At 43.3% G+C, this 24,269-nt stretch overlaps 1 long non-coding RNA gene across 1 annotated transcript in view; it reads right to left on the reverse strand.

Moving 5' to 3' along the window:
- The window catches only part of LOC119566227, a 39,691-nt gene extending 15,714 nt beyond the window's left edge, over window positions 1-23,977 (reverse strand). Inside the window, exon 1 of the long non-coding RNA XR_005225308.2 lies at window positions 23,829-23,977. This is a non-coding gene — a long non-coding RNA (uncharacterized LOC119566227). The remainder of the gene's footprint in view (window positions 1-23,828) is intronic.
- Window positions 23,978-24,269: the final 292 nt, after the last annotated feature.

Consider the following 24,269-nt stretch of genomic DNA (forward strand, 5'->3'; position numbering starts at 1 on the left):
ATTAGAGTTGGCTGGCAATATGTGTCAACCAAATCCAATGCAGAGTAGTTTTATTTCTTAAATTTCTTAAATTTCAGGGGGCAAAGCCTTGGGTTGGGTGATGTCATGGGTATTTTTCACCTTAATCCTTGGCACTCTAAATGTTAAGTAAACTTGTCAAGTTCTGTCCTAAACAGCTTAGTGCCTCTGGCTTAGACACAGAAAGAAGTCCTGGCACCATCAGATTCTCTCTTGGTGGAACTTCCATTCCAAAGTCACCAATCCCTCCATACAAATATCAGATAGATCCTTATTCCAGAGACCAGCCAGTCTGCCAACTCATCAGCAATAGATGCACAACTTAAAGGAGTGCTCCTCTGATTCTGTTTCAGAAACAAACTCTTTCCTCATACCAAGTTAGGGATCCTCAAGAATACCCTTAGCATTTTATTCCTTGTGTCCATTATTTACATAGTCAGTTATGAAACCATCAAAGTCTACCACTAATACTATTTCCTTGAAGAAAACTTTGTTATTGTGAAGTTAAGGAGTGGTGACCATCTCGCTAATATTTCTCTAATCCTTGGAAGGATGCAAAAAGAAAAGGAGGACTTGTGGCACCTTAGAGACTAACCAATTTATTTGAGCATAAGCTTTCGTGAGCTACAGCTCACTTCATCGGATGCAACTCACGAAAGCTTATGCTCAAATAAATTGGTTAGTCTCTAAGGTGCCACAAGTACTCCTTTTCTTTTTGCGAATACAGACTAACATGGCTGTTACTCTGAAACCTTGGAAGGATGTTGCATTTGGCCCAAATAAAATCCCAACCATTAAGAAGTCAGGAAATTCAGAGTAAAGGTTTCAAAACACGGAATTTATATTCACAGCAGTAAAGGAAAACAAATATTTAATTTCATCTGATTTACCATGAAGTCCAGTAAACAATATTTCTTTGGAGTTCATACATCATTGACCATGCAAACTATAAAGGCATTTATTTGTTAAAGCATGATTGATTAATTAGCAGGAGTAAGCCATCCCTTCATATAAGGCATGGCAGATTCTCTCAAACTGAATTTGAGGACGAGGACTATGGAAAGTCACTCATATTTTGGTCCAGACCAAAAACAATGTTGTAGGCTAAATCTGACTCCAAGACTAGGAAGTCACACCAATTCTCTCCCTCCAGGGTCGAACGATTACACTAATGAAGATCAGCCTCCAGCAGGGCCTGGCTCCAAATCTTTACAGCCATGTTGTTTGCTCCCCAAGACAGCATTTCGCATGTATATTTCAGAGATGGAGTTTTGTCTCTCAATAATTCACTGACATAGATGTCCCCAGTGCAGAATTTCTAACATTTGCAATACTATGCTGCACATCTTTGCCTCGCCAGGGTACTGCTTTCTCCTTTGCAATGAAATAAGTCAATCTCTCTGGGAAAATTCCCAGCCTCTTCTTAGGAAGCTGCAACAGAGAAATAGAGTAACAACTGATCCCAGCCTGGGTTTTTTAGTTATTCAGACAAATGTTAATCACTAATCAGCATCTACCTTAAATCACCATTAACATCCTGACTAGCTTTCTTTCTCTATTTCTCCAGGCAACCAGTTCAGCTGTTTCCCATTGATACTAGCAAAATAAATCCCTAAGAGACAGAGCCAACATTTCTGTCTCAGAAGAAAAACTTCTTGTATTACAGCCCTATAAAACATCAATCAGCAATTGGCTATGTTCCTTTCCTCACCTATAGCAGTCTCAAGGCTCTGCATGATCTGCAGTCCCTCCCGCTGTTAGTAACTTAATTGAAATATTGATCAAAATAAAAGCCATTCCCCCAAAATTTGCACTATTACCACTAACCATAATTTAGTCGTGTTTTATTACGCACAGTGACAGCCTAAACCTAATGCAACTAAAGAAAGCAATAACAATATTCAAAAACGGCTGTTTCCATAATCTCACAACAAGTGAATATAGCGCAGATCCTCAGCTAGTGTAAACTGACATAGATCCACTGACTTTAATGAAACTTCACAAGTTTGCACCCAGCTCATAATGTGTACGTGACAAAGAAAACAATTATAAATCTGCGGCTTCGTTTTCTTTACTTCTTATATTTGGCTGAGAGCCAAGCTCTGCCCCAGATTCAGGTTCCGATGCATAAGCCCCTTGCTCCTATATTCACAGTGGTTTGATAATCAGGCTTTCCAATGAAAAGCGAGGGAAGAGAGTTGCCCAGCTGTTTCACAGGTCTTCAAGGGCAGAAGCCTACAGAGCAGCCGAACCCATCATGCTCAAAACCAAGGTATATTGTGTTAAAATCCATGTTTTATTAATTTTTTATATCTGTGACCAAATGGTCAGAGAGAAAAGAGATTATTGACTGCAGAACTAGACAACATACCACCTATGTTTTGTTCCTGTAGATTTATTTTGAGAGTAAGCAGGTCAGCACAGAGAGAGAGAAAGACTGAAGGATGATTGACATGCTGAAAGGTAAACAAAGATTTGCCTTGCACAGGAGACTATGGCTGTTTTAGATGCTTGTGGAGCATCTAGCCATGCTTTGTGTGCAGCGTCAGCTCCAGATGAGAGGATACAACTTAGTGAAATGGCAGCCTCTAAACCGGAATCCCATGGCAAAAAAACAAATAAAAGAGCAACCCTGATATTCCTGACTGGGAGGTGACAAGTCACTAAATGCCAGCTACGGCATCCTTTCAAAGCGGGGGAAAAGAAAACGTTAAACTCAAAGCCTTGCTCGTTTCATTTGCTGTTCTTACCCAGTTCAGCTTAGTGCAATTGCAGGGAGTTGGGAGAGGGGAGAAGCAGCCATTTTCTTTACTCCGAACTAGGACCAAAAGGGATGTGGAGGGGGAAGTCGCCACAATGTTTTTGACATTCTACTCAACAGCATATAAGCAGCCAGAGCGAACCCCGCACAAGGTCTAAGCCCTTATTAGGTGTCACTTAAGCAAGCAGTGCATGGGCCTTGTACTGGCCATCTGCCCAGGGTGAATTTCATCCCAGACTACGGGGGGGTGCCAAGAGCCACTGAACCAAGCTGTAAACCTGCAATATGATGGAAACCTCTTCAAGCCAGGGAGTGCGGCAGCACCCCCAGCACCGCTAATTCCAGCACCCATGCCGGACAAGCAGCTGCAGGCTACATTAATGCACTGCTCTTTGTAGGTGAGGAGGTATCCATATTGCCTTATGGTAATTCCCTCAGGGCGCCATAGGATTTCTATTCAATACCATTCTACCATGAGGAACAACGGAGGCCTGGCTTATCTGGTTTCTATCCTATTTCCTTATTTTTAAGTTATTTCTTGACAAATCCTCCCAGGCTTGAAGGTAGTACTGGATCTTCCCTCCCTTCAGACACACTGAAATGTTTTCTCCACCTCTTTGCTTGGCCAGACTGCCCAATCATTTTTACTACTATGTTTTTTGTGATTCATTCTTAAATGTGATGTACAAGGACAGGCAGAAAGAAATACAAATAGAGGAGTATGGACAGACTTGTCATTCTGGATAGTAGTTCAACGTTTTACCAACAGGTTTTAGAGATATACATAACTAGATTTCATCCACTGAGTCCGAATAGCCATACCAAACATGCTTTGCTTTTGAATACTAAACCTGTTTTGTTTTAAAAAGAGGCTGTGAGTCTGAGTGGAAAAGGCACTGGACGGGAAGTTAGGAGACTTGAGTTTTATTCCCTGTCTTGTTGTGTGACCTTAGGCAAATCAGTGAGGCCTTGTTTTCACTGCAACTTAGCACATGGGAGTGACTGAACTCGAGTTAGCCCTGCTTGCCTGAGAGCAGCCATGCTGCCCAGTGACATGGGAGTTATTCAGAGTGATTGGATGAGCAGCACAGAGGGACTGCATTAGCTGTAATGAGTTATTGCAACTCAATTTGTTGCATCCCCCACAGCATTACTAGCTCAAGCATCAGCAGCACACTTCAACAAGCCCTCCCCCCGGGCCAAAAAAATAATTCCTCCCACCCCCCACCCCCACAGGCCAGATAGCTCAAGCTTAAAGTCCCACTTAACTCAAGATTTTTGGGGTCAGGGACAGGAGTTGAGTTAGGGGTAACACTTGAATTATAACTCGAGCAAACTGTATGGGGAAGACACTCTTAGCCTCTCTGTACCTGTTTCCCCCTCCCATCTTTGTTGCATTTATTTTGAGTAATTTCCCCAGTGACGTGTTTTATGATGCCTAGCACAAAGGGACCTGATCTCACTTGCGTGCTACTGTAAAGCAAATAAAGAATTAACTTGAATATGAAAATTGGGGGTTTCCTCTCCCACATTTTTCCATCGTCTAACTCTATCTCAATAGCATTTAAAATAAAATTTTCAGTCTTTGGTGCAGGATGCTGAAAATACCTTAAAGTACAAACAACAAATATTTTGCTTTGCACAATTGTTGAAGCATTTGAGAAAAATCTTTCCCATCCAGTAGCATGGATGTCATGTGGGCTATTTAATTTACAAGTCTGTTTATCAGAATCTAATCAAAGGTTTTAAGCTAGCAGAGAAACAAAATTAGTTAGATTTCTCAATAATAGCTTCTCTTAGCTGCAGGAAAAGAAAAACATGAGATGAAAGAGCCTTCACTCTGTTATTGAAGTTAGAAGGATGTTGAAAATAGGCCAATGGTCCTCCTTGAAAAGCTAAGAAAGGCTCTAGGAGTCTAATTAGTAGAAAAATATGCCCTTTCATTGACTTTTCAGTCAGAAGAAATGCAAAAACAAGGGACTGTCTATTCAAGATCACAAACGGGACAGAAGCAATTTTATACACATATTCCTCAGAGGATTCTGGATAATGCACAGTGCTTCAAGACTTTGCCAATCTACATATTTTTGGCCTTTAGCAAGATAAATTATGAGACAGTGAAAATTATACTGTTTAACCTTAAGTAAAAAAAAATATATCCTGTTCTCTTTTTAATAGTTCCTTCACATGATACGTGAAAATTAGATTGTGTTTCCAGCCAGTGCAGAAGGATTCTGTAGGTGGAACCAATTACTGAAAGGATATTTGTATTTTTCAGCTGATGATGGATAATACCTGGATAGAGACTCTTTGGAAGTGCAAGAGGCAATATGGGGATTCTGTCTCAAAGCATGACACAGCAATAAAAACTGGCACTTACTAAGTCTTCTTGCTACATGGCATACAATGGATGCTTTATAACCAAGCTGGCTGTGTATGATTAAAATAAAGACACAGAAGCAGCATTGTATAGAGTAACACACCCAGGACTGGGAGAACCCATAGGTTTTCACTTTGTCCAATAGCTCATCATAATATGACTGCACTTTTATAACAATTCCCAAACATCAGCTGGGTTGGCTGTACACCAGTACTGTTATGTAGGTAAATAATATTGTCCCTGTTTCACAGACGGCAAAACAGAGGCTCAGAAAGTCTGTGGACCTGATTCTGCAAACCTTACCTACACCAAGTAGTACAATGGGACCTCTCGTATGAGTACTATTCAGAGTGTAGAATCGGGTTGTAAGGGACTTGTTCAAGGTCACAGAAGGAGCCAGTGTAAAAACCAGGATTAGAATTTATCTGAAGTGACCCCCAGTGTGTTGTGTCTTTTGCTCTTTACATAAAATGGGGGCAATGAGGTTTAACTACCACATAGGGATGGAATGAAGGTTAACTACATGGGCAAAGTGGCATGTAAGCAGCTGCCATCTCTTCCTGCAAACCACTTTCGGGGCCCTGGCTTGTTTTCCTCCTCAAGATGGAGACTGCAAGCCATCTTGGGGTATGTCAACATTACAATTAAACACCTGTGGCTGGCCCGTGTCATCTGCCTCAGGCTCATTGTATGGCTCAGGCTGGGGTCCGTGCTCTGGGACCTCGTGAGGCAGGAGGGTCCTAGAGGCCAGGGTCCAGCCCAAACATCTACAATGCGATTTTACAGCCCCGTAGTCTGAGCCTTGCGAGCCCAAACCAGCTGACACAGGCCAGCTGCAGGTATTTAATTGTAGTGTAGACATCCCATTAGCAGCCCAACTTTCTGAAAGGGAGATGCTTATTGAGGCTTGTCTGATGTTAAGTGGTAAAAGGGGAATTGTGGGTCATTACGTCCCAGGAAGATGGGGCCGTGGACAGGAGAGCAGGGAACGAAATAAGAGAAAGGGTCTCCCTGTCACACAAAATGGCAACTTCCCTGCAAGATTGTTCCTTTAATTGGTTACCTACAATGTTCACTTTAAAAAAAAAGAGGCTGTCCCACTGATGAAATGAATGTGGAAAAAAAGACAGTGGAGTTCTTGCCCTCACCACTAGAAAGCGCTGTGCTGTTCCTCAGAGTCATATTTCTGAATCCCGTCTGCAACCCTCAAGAATCATGAGGCTTATTCCCTTTGTTGATGTTGGACTTGTTTTTAAGGTCAATAAAAGCCACTGAGCAAGAGCAAGAGAAGTCAAAGGAGCCCAGCAAAAGGATTTGTGTGCGTTTGTTCTTGTTTCTTCCTGGAATGCTGCAATCCACAAGCCCTTGCCACTGTCCAGAAGCAAGCCACTAAATCGATTCCAACAGCCTAGAAACTGAAATTACACCTGGATAAATTATTCAAATATTTGTGTCTATTTAAAGGACTGTTATGGACTTTTCAGTTAAATAAAATATGAAAATGGCATGCTCAAGAGTGGTCGTGGGGCACCCCTGCCAGAGTTGGGAGCGTGGGCTGGTTTTAGCAATCGCTCCATGGATATAATTGAATGGCCTGGGGGTCCAATGCTGCGGTCTTTCCCCAGGAAGAAGGACAAGGGGTCTTCTGCCCAAGTAAAGATTGCATGATGTAAATCCCATGTGTGAAAACTGCGGCATAATGCTAGCCAGGGATTTGGGGCGTCATTCATTTTGAAATGCTTCAAATATTGATAAACGTATTTCTGTGCAGCAAGATGAAAATGATTAGGGCACTTAAGGCAATCCCTGGAATTTAAAGGGCAATCCTTTGCAGAGAGCTTGATATTTTTTCCATTTTCCTCTATCCCTGTTGTTTCTAGAAATGTAAGCTCATAATAGAACAGGATCCAGGAGAAGAGGACACACGTTTCCCCTAAGTTTGCTCAGTTCTTTTGGATGGCAGAGCTGTTTTAGAAATGGCAAAGCTCATCACTTGGAGTGAGGTTATGAGCTGGACTGTGTGCTCGCACAAAGGACTGAGAACCTCCTCCCCCCACTTACACCCTTATGTGCACTATCTGGACCATGGGCTGGACATGCAGGAGCAAGCAGAGCTACATGGCTACTTACACCCTCTCCAGAGAAGGCGGCCAGGAAGTAGGGTTGCCAACTTTCTAATTGCACAAAATCGAACACGCTAGCCCTTCCCCGAGACCCGCCCCCTTTCCCCGAACCTCCCCCCCCGCTCACTACATTCCCCCTCCCTCTGTGGCTCGCTCTCCCCCACCCTCACTCACTTTTACAGGGCTGGGACAGGGGGGTGGGAGGGAGTGAGGGCTCTAACTGGGGATGTGGGCTCTGGGGTGGGTCCAGAAATGAGGGGTTCAGGGTCTCAGAGGGGGCTCTGGGTTGGAGCAGGGGGTTGGGGGGCGAGGAGGCGAGGGCTCTGGGATGGGGCCAGGGATGAGGGATTCGGGGTGCAGGAAGGGGCTCCAGGTTTGGGGGGGGGGCTCAGAACTGGGGCAGGAAATTGGGGCGCGGGGCTGGGGCGCGGGCTTACCTCCAGTGGCTCCTGGTCAGCGGAGGTGCTAAGACAGGCTCCCAGCCTGTCCTGGCACTGCGGACCGCGCTGTGCCCCGGAAGCAGCCAGCAGCAGGTCCGGCTCCTAGGGGGAGGCTCTTGCCTGCAATGTCTCTGCTGTAGGAATCTCCCTCGCAACTTTTTAGGTAACAAATCTGAGGAACTGTCCCAGATTGATGCGTCAGTGGAAGGTTTTGGAACAAATCGGTAAGTTAAACATTAAGAAGTCATCAGACCCAGATGGTATTCACCCAAGAGTTCTGAAGGAACTCAAATACAAAACTGCAGAACTCGTAGGTGTGGTATGTAACCTTTCACCTAAAACAGCCTCTGTACCAGATGACTAGAGGATAGCTAATATAATGCCTATTTTTAAGAAAAAGCTTCAGAGGCAATCCTGGCATTTAATTTTTCCCTTTACTTCCTTGCCATGCTGTGTGGATATATCAAGTTGCCTCCTTTACAATTGGTTTTGTCCCTCTTGCCTAATTAATCAGCTTTGTGACCTCACAATCCATCACTGTGAACAGGTTTGTGCTGTCACAAACATTAGCTTTGTGAATAGAGGGGAAGGATGGTGATTAGGCTGCTAGCCTGGGACCCAGGAGACCTGAGTTCACTTTGTTGCCCTACCGAACACGTGCTGTGAGATTGTCAACAAGTCCCTCAGGACCAGATCCTCAAAGGTATGTAAGGATCTAACTCCTTGTCAATGCAACTGCCTGCAATCAGTGGAAGTGAGGTGCCTAAATACTGTCGAGGATCTGGGCCCTAGCCTCTTCACGCTAAGTGTAAAATGCTGATAATGGCACTTCCCTACTTTACATGGTCATTGTGAGCATAACAGCATTAATGACTGTGTGGGTCTCAGATAGCTGACTCAATGACTTGGGTCCCAAGAGAAGGGTAAAATGAGAACTTCTGTTTATACACAAATGTCCTGGAGCTAGGAACAGGCCTGAACAAATCCAAGACCTAGACAGCTTGGGAAAGGTCAGATCTTGACTTTGGCCTGTTGTAGAGATGGGAATAGTGATAAACAAACTCTGGGTCTGATCCTCTCAAATCCAGATCCCAGCTCTGCTTAGGGCCAAATCCTGCCATTCTTTTGCCACTCAGGCAAAAACCCCACAGCTTTCATGGCAGATTTGCTTGCGAGAGGATGGCAGGATTAGACCCTAATGAGTTAGAAAATATGAGAAAGAGAGAGAGACTATGATGCTGCAGTAGAAACACTCAGGTCAACAGTGTGAAAAGCAGATTGAAGCAAGGCAGCTGCCAAGAGCATGTGCTGTAATTCAAGTGTGCTAGCAAAAAGGCGAGGAGAAAGGAGGGCTACGCTGGGATGTTAGTGGTCAGTGGTGGTGGGCAATTACAAATGTCTGGGGAAGAGGACCTTATGAGAAATCCATTCAACTGCTCTGGCAGGGAAGCTTTAGGAGGGATCCGTCCTATACGTACTGGCTAAAAGGTCAACATGCAATGGAAGGGGGAGGGAATGCGGCCAGGTAAGTAAAATAGAAGGTGAAAATCCAGACAGTTCTGATGCTTCAGGGGGTTCGAGGACATACCAAAAAATAATAATCACTTTTGCTACTCTGCAGCTTGAGTGCTCTGACCAGTCAAGCCTAAAGCGAAACCGTTTGTTCTCTTTTGTGTAACAGGCAAGCAAATACAATCAAGGGAAGGAGCAAGGGTTCCACACCTTAGTGATTTATCCTTATTGCACCACTCCGAGGTTAGAATAACTGTCTGGGAGCCAAAGAAAAACAACAGCATACCTATTTGTGCCTCTGCTGCAAGCATAATTAAGTGATCTGCTTTTCGCGCAGCAGACATCTAATTAAACAAGGCGGGAGGAGAGAAAAAGAAAGCACAAAATATGTATTTCAGAAGCTTGAAGAACAGAGGAATGTATCATAAAAGCTTGCAAATAACATCACTAAATTCATCATCACTCTGCTGTAGGCAGCTGTAATATAGTGTGCAGACTCACTTGCTATTTTCTATCTGCCTATTTTCAGCAACCTTTGAATAGCCCCCAGAGCCCACACTCATTCTGAACACTCTCCAAGGAAATTAAAGAACGCCACCTGATTGGACCCTCCGGCCACACCCTCTGGAAATAGCTAGTGCTGAGTCAAAAATGACCAATCCAAGACACGGTAAATGGAGCTGGAGTCACCTTTCATTCTCCTTTGACTCCTCTCTCTATTCCCTGCCTTCCTGCTACAAGGCTTTTTCGATTCTGCCAATCATGCCAGAAAGTAACAGCATTTTACCATTAACTAAAATACTGTGCAGTGCAAACAAGGCGCTCCTTGAGTCCAAATCCCAGTGGAGCTCAGTGGTAGCTCTCCCAGACTAAGGCTTTGGCCCTAGGAGAGAGCTCTTCTGTCAGATTAATTACGCCAGCCCCCGCAAGCAGCAGTAGCTGTGTTGGCAGGAGATGCTCTCCCTCTGACATAGTGCTGTTCATACCAGTGCTTAAATTGGCATAAGTTAAGTTGCTCAGTGGGATGGCTAATTCACACCCCTCAGTGACGCAACTTATGTTGATTTGATCAACTTATGTTGATTATGTTGTCATTAAGCTATAGTGTAGCCGTACCCTTAAGCTACACAACACACTGAAGGGCACAATGTTGCTTTGACTGTGGAGGGCATGGACAAGGTGATCTCACTGTTTTGTGTTGTTTTTCTTTTTTTCCTGATTGTTGTGAGTTTCTTCCAATTCCTCAGGTAATTATATTGAGCCTGATCTAAAGTCAACAGGTGCCTCTCTGCTGACTTCAGTGGGCTTTGGGACAGGCTCATTTGGGGCAATAGCATCCAAAGCCTGGCTGTACACAATGCCCAATATAAGGGCTCAATCCGGCAAAGAGTTCAACGCGTGCTTACTTTTAAGAACATAAGTAATTCCACTGGGATTCTTACAAGGATGTTAATGGGACTATTCACATGCTTAAGTGTTTTGCTAGATCAGGGCCTTAATAGGTGATGTGTATGTATGAGATTTTCAAAGGGCTGGAATTTCTTGCTGCAGATCTGAACTTTATCAGCCTTACTTATCTGATAGATTCTCTTAAGTACAATGCCCAGCTTTTTCTGTTCCAAGCTCTGTGAACTTGTGAACGAGAAATATTCACATTAACATGGTCAGGTATATCATGAAGTTAAGGCATTTGGTTGAACAATGAATCGGCACTGAAGTTCATGAAAGTCTTTGGTTTTACTTTTGCCATCAGATTCTAGTCAATTAAAAATCTGGACATAGAGAGTTTTATGGGAATGCTACATTGATAAAAATGGGGAGGAAGGGGCAGGAAGGAATTGATTTATGATGAAGCCAAGGCAGTCAATCTGGAAGAAATAATTATTTTTCTATAACTGGCCAGGGAATGGAGGATCCATTATGTGGATGAATTGAAACAGCAGAGGCAATTTGTCAGTCTGACTTGTTTGAGTGAGTAACTTCAATTTCTAAGTTATTTTTCTTTCATTGTCACACAGGAATGTGTTTTACATTTCAAGCTCTTCTTATGCTGACCTGAATGTAAGAAAGGAAAGGGTAGGACTCACACTGACTAAAGGTAGCAATATTTTCACAGTGGCATCCCGTGGTTCAGCTGAACTACAGAGAAGACACGTCAGAATTTCCAGGTTTCAGGGGATTTAGAATTTGGCTGGAAAAGATTCACTCCAGATGGAAATTTGGAATTCAAAAGGCACAGCACAAGAGCAATATGTTTTGTCTTTTGAGTGCATTTGTTCCTTTTTTTAAAAATGTGAGTGCAAGAACGTGTATGGGTTTCTAATGCTTTTTACCTTAAAAAGCTAAAACCACATAAGCATTCACTGTGCATTATTCTTAATAAGCATTCCAAAATAGTGTTTTCAAAGTGAAATTGTGGGGGGTGCTAGTGCATATTGTAGAATGCGAAATTCTTTTACATTCTTTTAAAGAAGTTAGAGATTAAGGATGAGATTTTTCAAAAGCATCAAAAGGTAACAAGGTCAGTGGGACTTGTGCTCCTATGACACTTTTCAAAATCTCCTCCTGCAATGCAGATATGGATGTAAGCAGGCAAAGTTCCTACCTACTCCAAAGAATGTACAAAATGCATACATGTACCCTCTGGGGCCTGATTTTCAAAAGACCTCTGCATAGTGGGCCCAGAAATGCCAGGTCCTAAGCACTTTTGAAAAACCAGCCCTTATTACACCTAGTTTCAAGCTAACCGAATACACCTCATCTAATCTCAGAGCAGTTTGTCAGTGACCAGAACATAGGTGGTCAGGCCTCATGGTTAGAGAAAGAACTAGGAATCAGAGCCTAGGATCAGGGTCAGAGGCTAGGTGTCAAAGCCAAAGAGCAGAGCCAAAGTTAAAAGCTAGGAATCAGAGCCAAGGGGCAGTACCTGGTGACCTGGAGTGAGGTAGGGCTGGGAACAAGCAGACATAGGCACCATCACAGCTGCTTTGCACAGGTTGTGAATTGCGGCTGCTGGGTTTAAGAGCCAGTCTCCTGACTTTTCCAACTAACCAGGCAATGTAGCCAATCAGGCAGGCTCCTACAGGCCACCTGCACTCAGTGGGTTGCCCAGAGAGTCCCTGTATTGCAGGCTGACTGTGCTGCAGGCCCTGATTCCGACAGCGATCAGGCACTGCACGTCAGGGTGATTCTGCCGGAAAGCCTTCCATCCACACACAGAGAATCCATCCTACAATCGGTTCCACACCCGTAATAGTTTTTGTTGCCCTTCTCTGTACCTTTTCCAATTCCAATGTATCTTTTTTGAGATGGGGAGAGGAGAACTTAGTAATTAAGGTGTGGATATACCATAGTTTTATATAGTGCCATGATGATATTTTCTGTCTTATTATCTATCCCTTTCCTAATGGTTCCTAACATTCTGTTCGCTTTTTTGACTGCTGCTGCACAATGACTCCAAGATCTCTTTCTTGAGTGGTAATGGCTAAATTAGACCCCATCTAATTGATGAATAGTTGAGATTATTTTTTCCAGTGTGCATTACTTTGCACTTATCAACACTGAACAATAAAAAAGGCCATGAGTGATGTCAATGCAAATCAAGCTGTTACTGGGGGGGGGGCAGGGAAAGGGGGAGGAGCAGGGGAAGCAAAAAACCTTCTTTATTCCTCTGAGACACAATTAAAACATTAAAACAAGATTTTGAAGAGGACCATGTTACTGCTTTGTTTCATGTATGAAACTGAAAATGAACTAGGAATTTCTAACATAAAGGGATCCTTTCATCCCTTCTTAGCTACTTGATTCAAAGTTTAAGAATAATGAACCCTCAGGGTCCTGTTCTCCTTTCACACCAGCATAAACCAGAAACACTTCCATTGACAGCAGTGGGATCACAGTGGTGCAAAACCAATGGAAGAGGGAAGATAAATCAGGACCTCATTTCTTACTGGTACCTATCTTTGCAAGTTTGGGCTCGTCATGGTTAAACAGGCAAACCAGTTTGGGCTTAGATGGCTGCAGGAGGAGTTATTGCTACATGCCCAGAGGGAATGCCCTCTCTTTCATAGAGAGTGATTTATTTTTCATATCAGTTTGGACTCAGCCATTTCCCCCTGCACCCCAGAAACAAAGTCATGCAATAGAACAAAGCTATGTGAGATGACTTCTAAAGAATAAGCAGCTATCTCAGCCTAGGATAAGAAATAAGATATTTGGAAATTAAAAGCCAGCTTTATGCTACAGGCTCCTTTCATTCTTCTATCTCTAAATGTGAAAGAAAAATGTAGGAGCAAAGCTTGTAAAGATTCAGACAACCCATGAAAAATGGAAAGTGCCTTTTTCATCTGAAAGACTTTCTTTTTGTCAGGTTAAATGCACATTCATTTAATCTGTTTAACCAGATCAGCCCCAGTATAGTTAAGCAATGAAAACACCAAACCTTGGAGCTTAAGTCTGGAAGCCTTAAGACAATCTTCCTTTCTCTTAGATAAGACAGAGGCATTCCATCTTGGCTTAAAATAATCATAATTATGTTTCTAAACAGTCAAGGACTGGAGAGTTTAAAATTCTGCAGAGGGAGATGAAGTTTCCTGTTCATTGTATGGGCTAATCTTTTTTATTAAGGGAAGTTAATGTGATATTGATTCGGGGGGCGGGGGATACTCTGCCATATTGCGATAGAGGCAAAGGGGGAAGGGTAGATAGCCACAGGGGATTAATTTTTTTATTAATTCTCAGAACTCTCCGAGCGAATCTCAAATCGCCAAACCTACGAAGCCTTTTCCGTGACATTAAACTTCTTCCACTTTACTTCTCATCTCTACAAGGCTGTTTCTCTCCCTTTCTAAGCATGTATATAACTGAAAAGTAAGGTTATTCCTTGCTCTGAAGGAGTTGGAGTTTAGTTAGCAGCTGTGATGGTATCAGCCAATATGTTGCTTTTTAATGACATCACTCATACATTATGAATGAGGAATTTGAAGAGCAGAAAAAAAAAGGCAGCATGCATAATCGTTAACTGTTCAACTGCTTGAAGAGCTTTGTATAGAAAGTAATAAATCCTCCAACCTTCTTGTTTGTAAGAACAAGTTGGCACCGCACCTGCCTTCTGATCGATGTAAGAAGGAATCATGGTCAAACCACAAATCACATTAATAGGTTTTCATGAGTTTAGAAGAAGTCTGGCCTTTAGAATCCATTAGCTTTCTTCTCCCTAAATAAAATTCACCTGTTTAGTCCAAAACCTTCTCTCACAGATAGCAATTTGACCAGCAAGCTGATGAGCATTTAGGTACATACAGCAGCTCAAACACATACTAGTATATGTTGGCTCATATCAGCAACAGTGCTCACCTCACTGCCACTTTTGGAGGAGCCAGCAGAGGTGAGCTTCTTGGTAGCCTTAGTTGTACAGCTTTTATGCCCTCCTTTGACATTTTCCTTCCTACTTTTGTCTCAGGAGCCCTGATATTTCAGTCCGGCTACCCTCAGGCTGAAGATGGGCCTGAACTGTGAATTTTTTTAAAGTTCAGGAGTATTTGGGCCCTGAGTTTTTAGTGTGGGCCCAAACTACTTCAGTCTAAATAAGAAAAATAATTTTCTTGTGGAACATGGTTTAATGAGTCTGAAAGAGAAAGCTGATAATTGCATGCAGGTCTACATAAAGCACTGACAGCATCTTGGCACATCCCAATGCCATGGTCCCATCCCCACACCATGGCCCTGCTTCTCCTTAGAATAGCTGTAATTATGATCAATGAGGAAGTTCATATCTCTTGGAGGCATTGTTTCTGACTCTCGGCAAACTCAGATATGCTTAGGTCTCATTTTCAAGCTTGTCTTTGCATTGATAAAGGATAGAAAAAATTTTTAGAAAATGAAAACTGGGATTCTAATCTCATCACGTGACTAAATGAGCTAGGGCCCCAGGCATGGACCTATAATACCAATGCCTTAATCTAGCCCTGATTGCTTGATTAGATTTGGAGAGGACAGGGTTGTGAGGATTTTTATTAGGGTCATGTATTGCCAACACTACTGAATGGCATGCTTAGAGCAGGTTGGAGGATGACAATTGCATGTTGCAGCAACTACCAAAGTTTCTGCATTAGAATGAAACAAAAATCTTTATTGAAAACATTCAAAAATGGAATGGTGTCAACATGTCCATCTTCAGATCAAAACCTGAGCTTTCCAATTCAGCAAATGGGTGTGTATGTACAGTCTGTTTAGGGGGTCTGCAAGGGCAGCAGGTTTGTATAATTTTTGGTGGTACCCAGAATGGGTCCAAGTCCTGCCCCCCACCACACCTGCCTAAGGCTCTGGGAGGGAGTTTGGGTGAAGGCTCTGGGCTGGGGGTGCAGGAGGGGGGTGCGGACTCTGGGAGGGAGTTTGGGTGCGGGGTGCAGGCTCTGGGCTGGGGCAGGGGGTTGGAGTGTGGGAGGGGGTGAAGGGTGCGGCGCTTCCCTCGGTAGCTCCCGAAAGCAACCCACACACCCCTCTGGCAGCAGCTCATAGGCGGGGGGGGAGGGCAGGGGTCTCCTCATGCTGCTGCCCCCAGGCACCGTCCCCACATCTCCCAATGGCCTCAGTTCCAATGGCAGAGTCGGCGCTCAAGGCGGGGGCAGTGCACGGAGACATTCCCCCCCAGGGGCAGCAGGGATGTGCCAGCCGCATCCGGGAGTGGCATGCCACATGTGGGAGGGCCAGCAGGAATCCGCTTTAGCCCCGCTGCCCTGTCAGTGATGGTGGCAGGGGGCCCCCGGGTCCTTTTAAATCATCCGGGGGTAACAGGTGAGGCCGGGAGATGCTCCGGGGGATGCGTGCGTGGGTGTCAGGCGGGGCCAGGGGAGAGACCCGGCCCTGACCATGGGTGAAGCTGGACCCTGTGCTCTGAATATTCCTGGAGCACAGGCACCATGGGCCCATACAACTCGCCGCCCCTGGGGCGTTGGGCTGTAGAAGACCCAGATTCAAGTCCTTAATATGTCTAATTCAAAGTGATTTGGGTTGAAAACTTTTCTGAATCAGGTAGCGCCAGAATGTGACCCTAAGTCTCCCACCTCATAGGCTACTGTCCTGTCTACCCAGCTAGAGATTGTGAGAAAGAACCATGTCTGCCTGTCTCTCTCTCTCTCCCTAGAGATTCGATGACATTTCATTCAGTCAGAAACATTCCAAGTCGGTCTCTGCTCATTCTGCGGATTTGTCCTGCCGGAGGTTCAGTTGTGCTAAAAAGGCACCGGCCTGTGCACGCGGTGATGGAGCTGCACTGTTCCAGGAGTGACTGGCACTCCCCAGTGGAAGGCAAGAACGCAAGGCGCACTATCCTCGCTGCGGCCAGCCAATGCTGCTGCCCAATATAGGGAGCGAGGGGAAGGATTATGTCCTTGTCTTCTCCCGACTGTATCTCATGGACATCAGAGGAGTGCAGGGACTGTGACTTTCACAGGATAAGGTGATGCAAGGAGGTGGATACCTGCACCGGTCCAGACACAACCTATACCTCTTCTAAGCAGAAGCCCAAAGGCCTGGAGACTCCTAGTAAATTACCAGCGGATGTCCTCTTTCTTTGGGTGGCTGTGTTAGAATATGTTACTTCTGCGCTGCCTTCAGAGCTGGGCGGCCGGAGAGTGGCGGCCGTTGCCTGGGTGTCCAGCTGAAGGCAGCGCCCCGCCAGCAGCAGACACCATGCCATGCCATGTCACCCTTACTTCTGTGCTGCTGCCTTCAGAGCTGGGCGGCCGGAGAGCGGCGGCTGACTGAGGGCCCCGTTCTGCAGGCAGCAGTGCAGAAGTAAAGGTGGCAATACCAGGACCCCCCTAAAATAACCTTGCGACCCCCCTGCAACTGGCGGAGGCTCTGCCTTCAGAGCTGGGCTCCTGGCCAGCAGCTGTCACTCTCCAGCTGCTCAGCTCTGAAGGCAGCGCCACCGCCTGCAGCAGCGCAGAAGTAAGCGTGGCAGTACCACAAGCCCCCTACAATAATCTTGCAAACCCCCCCCCCCCCAACTCCTTTTTGGGTCAGGAGCTCTACAGTTACAGCACTGTGAAATTTCAGATTTAAATAGCTGAAATCATGAAATTTACTATTTTTAAAATCCTCCGACCGTGAAATTGACCAAAATGGACCATGAATTTGGTAGGGCCCTAATTATTATTATTATTACATTTAGGTGCCATAATAGGGATTTAGATATCTAACTTTAGGCACCAATCCAATCCCTACCTCACAGGAATACCAAGATGCTTAATTCTTCTTTGCAAAATGTTTTGGGATCCCTGAATGAAAGACCCACTGCAAGTACAAAATACAGTGTATCTACATTGAATATAATGTACATTACAATACTACTCAATGCATATATTTCCTTTACACTAATATACAGCATGCTTGTAATAGAAGGATTAAATAACTTCATCACTGGGAAAAATGTATTCTGAAGCTTTAGTTTTTCTCATTACTAATGTGTATTTGGAACATTTTTCATAGCTATGGAACATTACGGTTACATCTAATTACACTTACTCTGACATTTACTGTTGATATTATATTACATACTAATCTTCACATGAAAAATAATATTTTGTCAGGTTTACAGAAGAGAATTCATGTTTTATTCTTTTCATAATTTTGAAAATGAAAATATACTGTGTCTATTTTGTATGTGTATTTTTTAAACAGAGGTCTATTTTATCTTTTCGTATCAGAAGCAAGACAGAGTAATGACTTCTAGGATTTATTTCCAGTGCTGATTTTGTTTCCAGAGTTGGAAGATTATTGGCACAGATTCTCAGACCCTGCTCCACAGTGCAAAAAAATCTTTCATCTACTCGCAGTCTGCTCCCCTAAAGGAGGTATGTTGGAGGTGAAATGGGGTGTCTGGAGCACAGATGGCAGAACAGCCCTTAGTAGGCCATATCTATTGAGTTAAATTAGAGCAGCCCCGAAGCTGCTCTAAATTATGCTGGAGATTGAACATCCCACACCTGCCCAAGGACAGGAGAGTAGAAGGGTGGTTTTAAATCATCTTTACTCTGCATCTCTACATGCCAGATGCATTATGCTCAGCACAGGACTAAAGGACCCGGGCTCAGTGCTGCTGCTGCTATTATACTCATTTCTATAGTGCCTCCTGTCATGGCACATCCTACAGATTTCTGTAAGCGTAGATTAAAATGGTCAGAGTAATAAAAAAGGTATCAAAGGTAAATGTATAAACAATATTATGTTATCCTTGCTTCCTCACAGGTAAATTAATCATCCCTGGCCACTGATACTATTTACTGGAGGTGTGTTATGATAAAATATTTACCGAAAATAATATATTAATGTTTTTGTCCTTCTATACTAAGCGCTCATCGGTATGGCATGCTGGATATTACTAGTCTGTAATGGTTATTTCCCAAAGCCTATACACTACAATGTTATTATAAATCAAATCAGTAAAATATGAGATTTGTTTCAATATGATCATGCAAATTCCATAGTTTTTACTCTATGTGGATTGGAAAGTACAGATTCACAGCTTTTAAGGCTGGATGTGAAAATTATGATAATCTAGTCTGACTTTCTATATAACACAGGCCAAAGAATTTTACCCAGTGATTCTTACATCAAGCCCATATCTTGTAGCTGAGCTAGACCATTTCTAAAAAAGACATCCAGTCTTGATTTAAAGCCTTCAAGTGATTGTGAATCCACCACAGGTAAGTTGTTCTAATGGTTAATTATCCCCACCATTTAAAATGTGTGCCTTCTCCCTAGCCTGAATGTATATAGCTTCTGCTTCCAGCCACGGGGTGTTGTTTATACCTTTGTCTGCTAGATTAAGGAACCCACTGCTGTCAAGTATCAGAGTGGTAGCCGTGTTAGTCTGTATCCACAAAAACAACGAGGAGTCCGGTGACACCTTAAAAGCTAACAAATTTATTTGGGCATAAGCTTTCGTGGGTAAAAAAACCTAATAGGGACTGGGGGTGGTTGGCTCACTACAAAAGCAACTTCTCCTGGAATTGACACCTCCTCATCAATTATTGGGAGTGGACCACATCCAACCTGATTGAATTGGCCCTGTCAACACTGGTTTTCCACTTGTAAGGTAATTCCCTTCTCTTCACGTATCAGTATAATAATGCCTGCATCTGTAATTTTCACTCCATGCATCTGAAAAAGTGGATTTTTTACCCACAAAATCTTAAGCCCAAACAAATTTGTTAGCCTTTAAGGTGCCACCGGACTCCTCATTGTTCCACTGCTGTCTGATATCTTCTCCCCATGTTGGTACTTGTAGACCATGATTAAGTCATCGTTGTTCAGAGGACCAACAGCAGGGCTATGTACCACCAAAGTCCCTTTTAAGCCCTAAGTTATACATGTACAAAATGATTTACATCTCCAGCTTTTCAATGTTTCTATAATAGTTCCTCACCTACAAGAAGTTACATGGAATGTTGATTTTTAAAATTGAGAAAAACCACTAAATTAACATTTCCTTTCTTCATCTGATCTGATTTAGAAATTATTTCTACCTCAGCCATGTAAGAGAATAGAGCAGGGTTTTTTTTCTAAAGGGAGTTCAAAGTCGGAGTTTAACTATGAAGAAATGGGTTAAAATCAATAAGCTTCAACTTTAATTGATTTCCTGTAGGGAAGCATGAGCCCTATAATATCTGAATGCCATTAGGCAATGTCTCTTTGAAGTATTAAACTTACTATGAAAACCCTGAAGATATTCTATTTTAAAGCCACAGAAGCTTATGTGCTTACTGGATTATAGCTGTATATTAATATAACACCTCCATCTAATGGACTGCAGCAGCATTCTCATACCAGTATCATTATCTGAATTTCTCTTTACTTCTGCATGCACACACACAAATGGTGTCTTTAAAACACCTACCTGGCATTATTCCCACTTAATTATCAATTGATGGATTATTTTAATGGGACCCTGGGAATCTCCTTTTAGGGCACATGTCATGTAAAATAGCATCTCTTCATCCATTACTGTAACCCCCACCCCTCCACCCCCAAGAATTGGGGTCTAACCATTAGATAGTTCTCAGTTTGGGCTATTTGTGAAGCTAATCTGGTTTGTCCCCATTTTTCCATTTTTGTGTCGTAAATACTGTCCCCAGGGAGGTGGACATTTTGGCAACATCTTGGTTGCTTAAGGAGTGACCCAATGTAAGCACTACCAGATTTAGTCACCTGTAGGCAGTGCACACCTCACTCCACCTCTCACCCACAACTGCCATGGTGTAAACTGATACATCTAAGAAGCAGGGCAAAGGGAATTACTTGTTGTCTGTCTGTTAGCTATTTTCTGCCATAGTACAAAGAGAGAAGCTTCTTATTTTATTACCCCAGGCTACACTTATTGATTCAACTCAAGGAGTGTAACTAGCCCAGAAAGCTGTATCATCTGAGTTCCTACAGAGTCTCTGTATGATCTGGTGTGGAAGTGTAATTGCAACTGTAATCAGCCCTGAGATGAGATCATGGCTACTTAGGGGAAGTGTGTATGTGCTGTGTGTCAGCCCCAGAGCCACTGGTTTAATGGAGCAGCAGTGCATCCTGTGTGTGTGTGTGTGCTGATTTCCAAAGCACACCAGGGAACTTTTAGCAAGCACCAGTAGGTCTTCATGGAACAATCTGTGCACAACACATAAGCGTGCTTTAGAAATCACCCCATAGTGCGCATTGCAGCTTTGAGTAGACAAGCCTTAAGAAACAGGTAAGGAGGGTAGGTTAGAAAGGTAAGGAGGGTAGGTCAGCAAGAGCGACTCAGTTTATCGATGCTTCTCCAAAATTTCTGGACATGATCTGACCTAATAGAAAGAAATAACAGATCTATAGCTTTAGATTTTCCTGCATCGTATACGTACTAGATATACATATAATTCAGGTAAATGCAAACTTCCCTAAATTCAGTGTTCCAACTCTGGTGCTTTTGCTATGGATTTCAATGCAGACTGAGAGCCAGAGCTTCAGCTGGTGTAAATCAGCGTAGCTCCATTGAAGTCAGTGGAGCGATGCCAATTTACACTAGCTTACGATCTAGCCCCGTCTGTAGCATCACAGTGACATTACTTCGCTACATCACAGAGTTACTGTGAGGTTTAATTATTGTATGGAAAGCACTTTGAGTTCTTCACATGGAAAGTGCTCTAGAAGTGTAGAAGAAATATTGATAGTGAATGCCAGAACTATGGTTCAAAAGCTACAGAAGGCGAAATCCATGAACATTTGTTTCTACAGCTGATCAAACATGCATCATTTCAAATTTACTCCTAAAAAAGAAAACTGCTGTATGGTCAAATATTAGCTTAGGTTATGGCACTCCATATCAACGATTGCCTTTACTTGTATGAACAGGAAGCAATGGGATTTTTCTATTTATCTGTCTTAAAAATTGTTTAGCAACATCATGATTTTACAATTTAGACCCTTAATTATATTGTAAATTAACAAACCTGGGGATTGCTTTTTTAATATGTTGTATTACTTTGACACAAACTTAATCACTCAGAGGTTTTAATGCTGTATCATATCTAACAATTTTTCTCAGGAAAAAAACATCATTACATTGTGTGATATGAGGGTGGCTATGTGAGGAAAGAAAACAAGTGTTGATGAAAGTCAAAATTTTGATGAAAAGTTTTGTCAAAAACACAAAATTAGGAAAAAGTTGACCACCTCTAATATCAAAAGGCCTTTAAATAGTGAGCAGGAGATAGGATAATGGTACACAGCTATGTCCCTGCAGAAGTAATATGCATGACAAAATATTTATTTTGAGAGACTCTGTGGTCTGCTAGAGAACAGAGCAGCATCTCTGATTCTTCCAGCAAGTTATGATGCACTTAACTGGGGCTTCACTTGTTTTATCCTTAGTATTCTCTAAAATCTTTAGCTGTATTTTGTTGTTGTTAACTGAATCAGAACATCTCCAGCTATCTCCACTTTCAGCTCATATACAAGAACATTTACCAATTATTAAGGATTTCTTGACTTTACTGTGCAAGATGCTGTGTTCTGCAGTCATGCAAGAGTTCCAAGTATGATGAGTACTTCTGCTCTTAATGGAAGACAGATTGTGGAACTGAGATGCCTGTACTCAGTAAAACTGAGACCTCATTGTTTTAGAGACATAATTGGCTCATAGACATAAGTCCATGAAAATAGAGGTGGTGGATACAGAAGTGGATGTGGATACTTATCTGGGAGAAACTGCAAGCCTCCTCAATGGAGGAGAAATGGTTTTCTCTTTGCTTGGATTCTTTGGGAAGAGGGCATATATAAATATAATGCAAGAAAATAACATATTGATTTTGCCATTAAGTATTATAATACATGTTGTCCCAGGAGAAGTCAGTGGTATTTCCTAAAAGACAAACATGCTGTTATATTCTAACCCATTCCTGAAAGTGATGAAAACACATCTAAAAGGTATTACCCTAGGCCTGAACAGAACCTGAGGAAGGCTAACTATTAACTTCATATCGAACATAACTATTGGAAACAGACTTTGAATTCTGTTGGCGAGCGAGGCATAGCTGAACACTGTTTAAGCAGTTGCGCATTTGCTTATATCATCATAGCACCTTCTTTAGTCACTCATCTTTGTTTTCAGAGTATAAATGAATCTGCTATGCTTATCAGCTGCTTAAAGTCAGAATCGCAGCCACATGGCAGCGAAACAGGAACTTCCATGCAACTGAGAGCAAGTTGGCAACACATGTAGCCAATGTGAAGCAATGCTGCCTTGCAGTCTCTGCCATCTATCAGACCTATCTTTGCCGAGGCCTTTGTTAGCAGGGAATGGCTGTTGCCACTTCTGCCTGCCACCTTGACCCATTGTGGCATCCTTCATCAGCTTAGTATCACTGCTTGAGAACGTCACCATTCAATCTCCATCATATGTGACCCAGGCACACCTTTTATAAGTTGTTCTGTCAGCAATCCTTGATGGGACTTAACATTTTCTCATCAATTGTTAGTTGTACTGGTTTTTGCCCTCACTCTCCACTGTATCTTGTGTAACCATTTACACAAGTTAGGATTGCCAGTGTAACCATTCTGCCAGGTGGAGCCAGCAGCAACAAAGGCTAGGTTCAGTATCTAGGGGTTCCTTTTCAACAATACAACACAAACCGGCTTGAGTCATCACCCAGTGACCTGGGACAATTGCACACCACCCCCTGAGTACCTGTAAGAGGCAATACTTCCCCTCCCACAAACACAGAGTCTGTGTAGCAAAAAAAACTTTTAATAAAAGAAGGGAAGTAACTCAGCATTAATTGGGGAAAACACCGCAACTAGGGTTCATAAACATAAACCATGAGCAAAAGACCCACGCCCAGGTAAGTTGGGCAGTGTCCTTTTTCCCTCAGGTTCTTAAGTCCAGCAACCCAAAAGTCTCTTTAACATGCCCGTCCCTTCTCTGCACCCCACTCACAGTTGCTGTCCTTGGCCAGTGCAGCCCCAGAGTTCAGAGGTTCATCCACAGAGTTCACCTCCCACCCTAGGTGGAAGTGGTGCGGGAGGGCAAGAAGGCACCTTACACACTCCACTGCTCTGGCACTCACTTGTCGCCCCAATGGCCGATTGCCACACCTCTCTGTAGGGCTCTGCTCTGGCCCTCTCCACCAGCCGGCTGCTTGCAGTGCCTCTCCTCCAGCCTCCCTGCTGGCCACATCTCTCCACCAGCCGCCCTGCTGGTCACTCATCAAGATGTCTTCAGGACCCCCCACTTATCACAGCTCTCACTGATTTCAGCTGTTAATGGGGGGAGCCTCACTGATCATGCACACTGGGCAGTCTCCTGCAATAGAGACACTGTTATTTAGACCTAGATATCAGTAATAAGGCTCTCAATTAAGTCTAAATTAGCATTTGTATTATACCATGAAGAGAAGAAGGACAAAAAGTGTCTAGGACCCTTAAACAGGGCCCACACTACCAGGTACAAGCACCTATCCCCACTCTCTTTCAACTCACTGGGCTTTGGAACCCATGTCCCCTGCCTA

Source organism: Chelonia mydas, chromosome 6, assembly GCF_015237465.2.
Source record: "Chelonia mydas isolate rCheMyd1 chromosome 6, rCheMyd1.pri.v2, whole genome shotgun sequence".
NCBI lineage: Eukaryota > Metazoa > Chordata > Testudines > Cheloniidae > Chelonia > Chelonia mydas.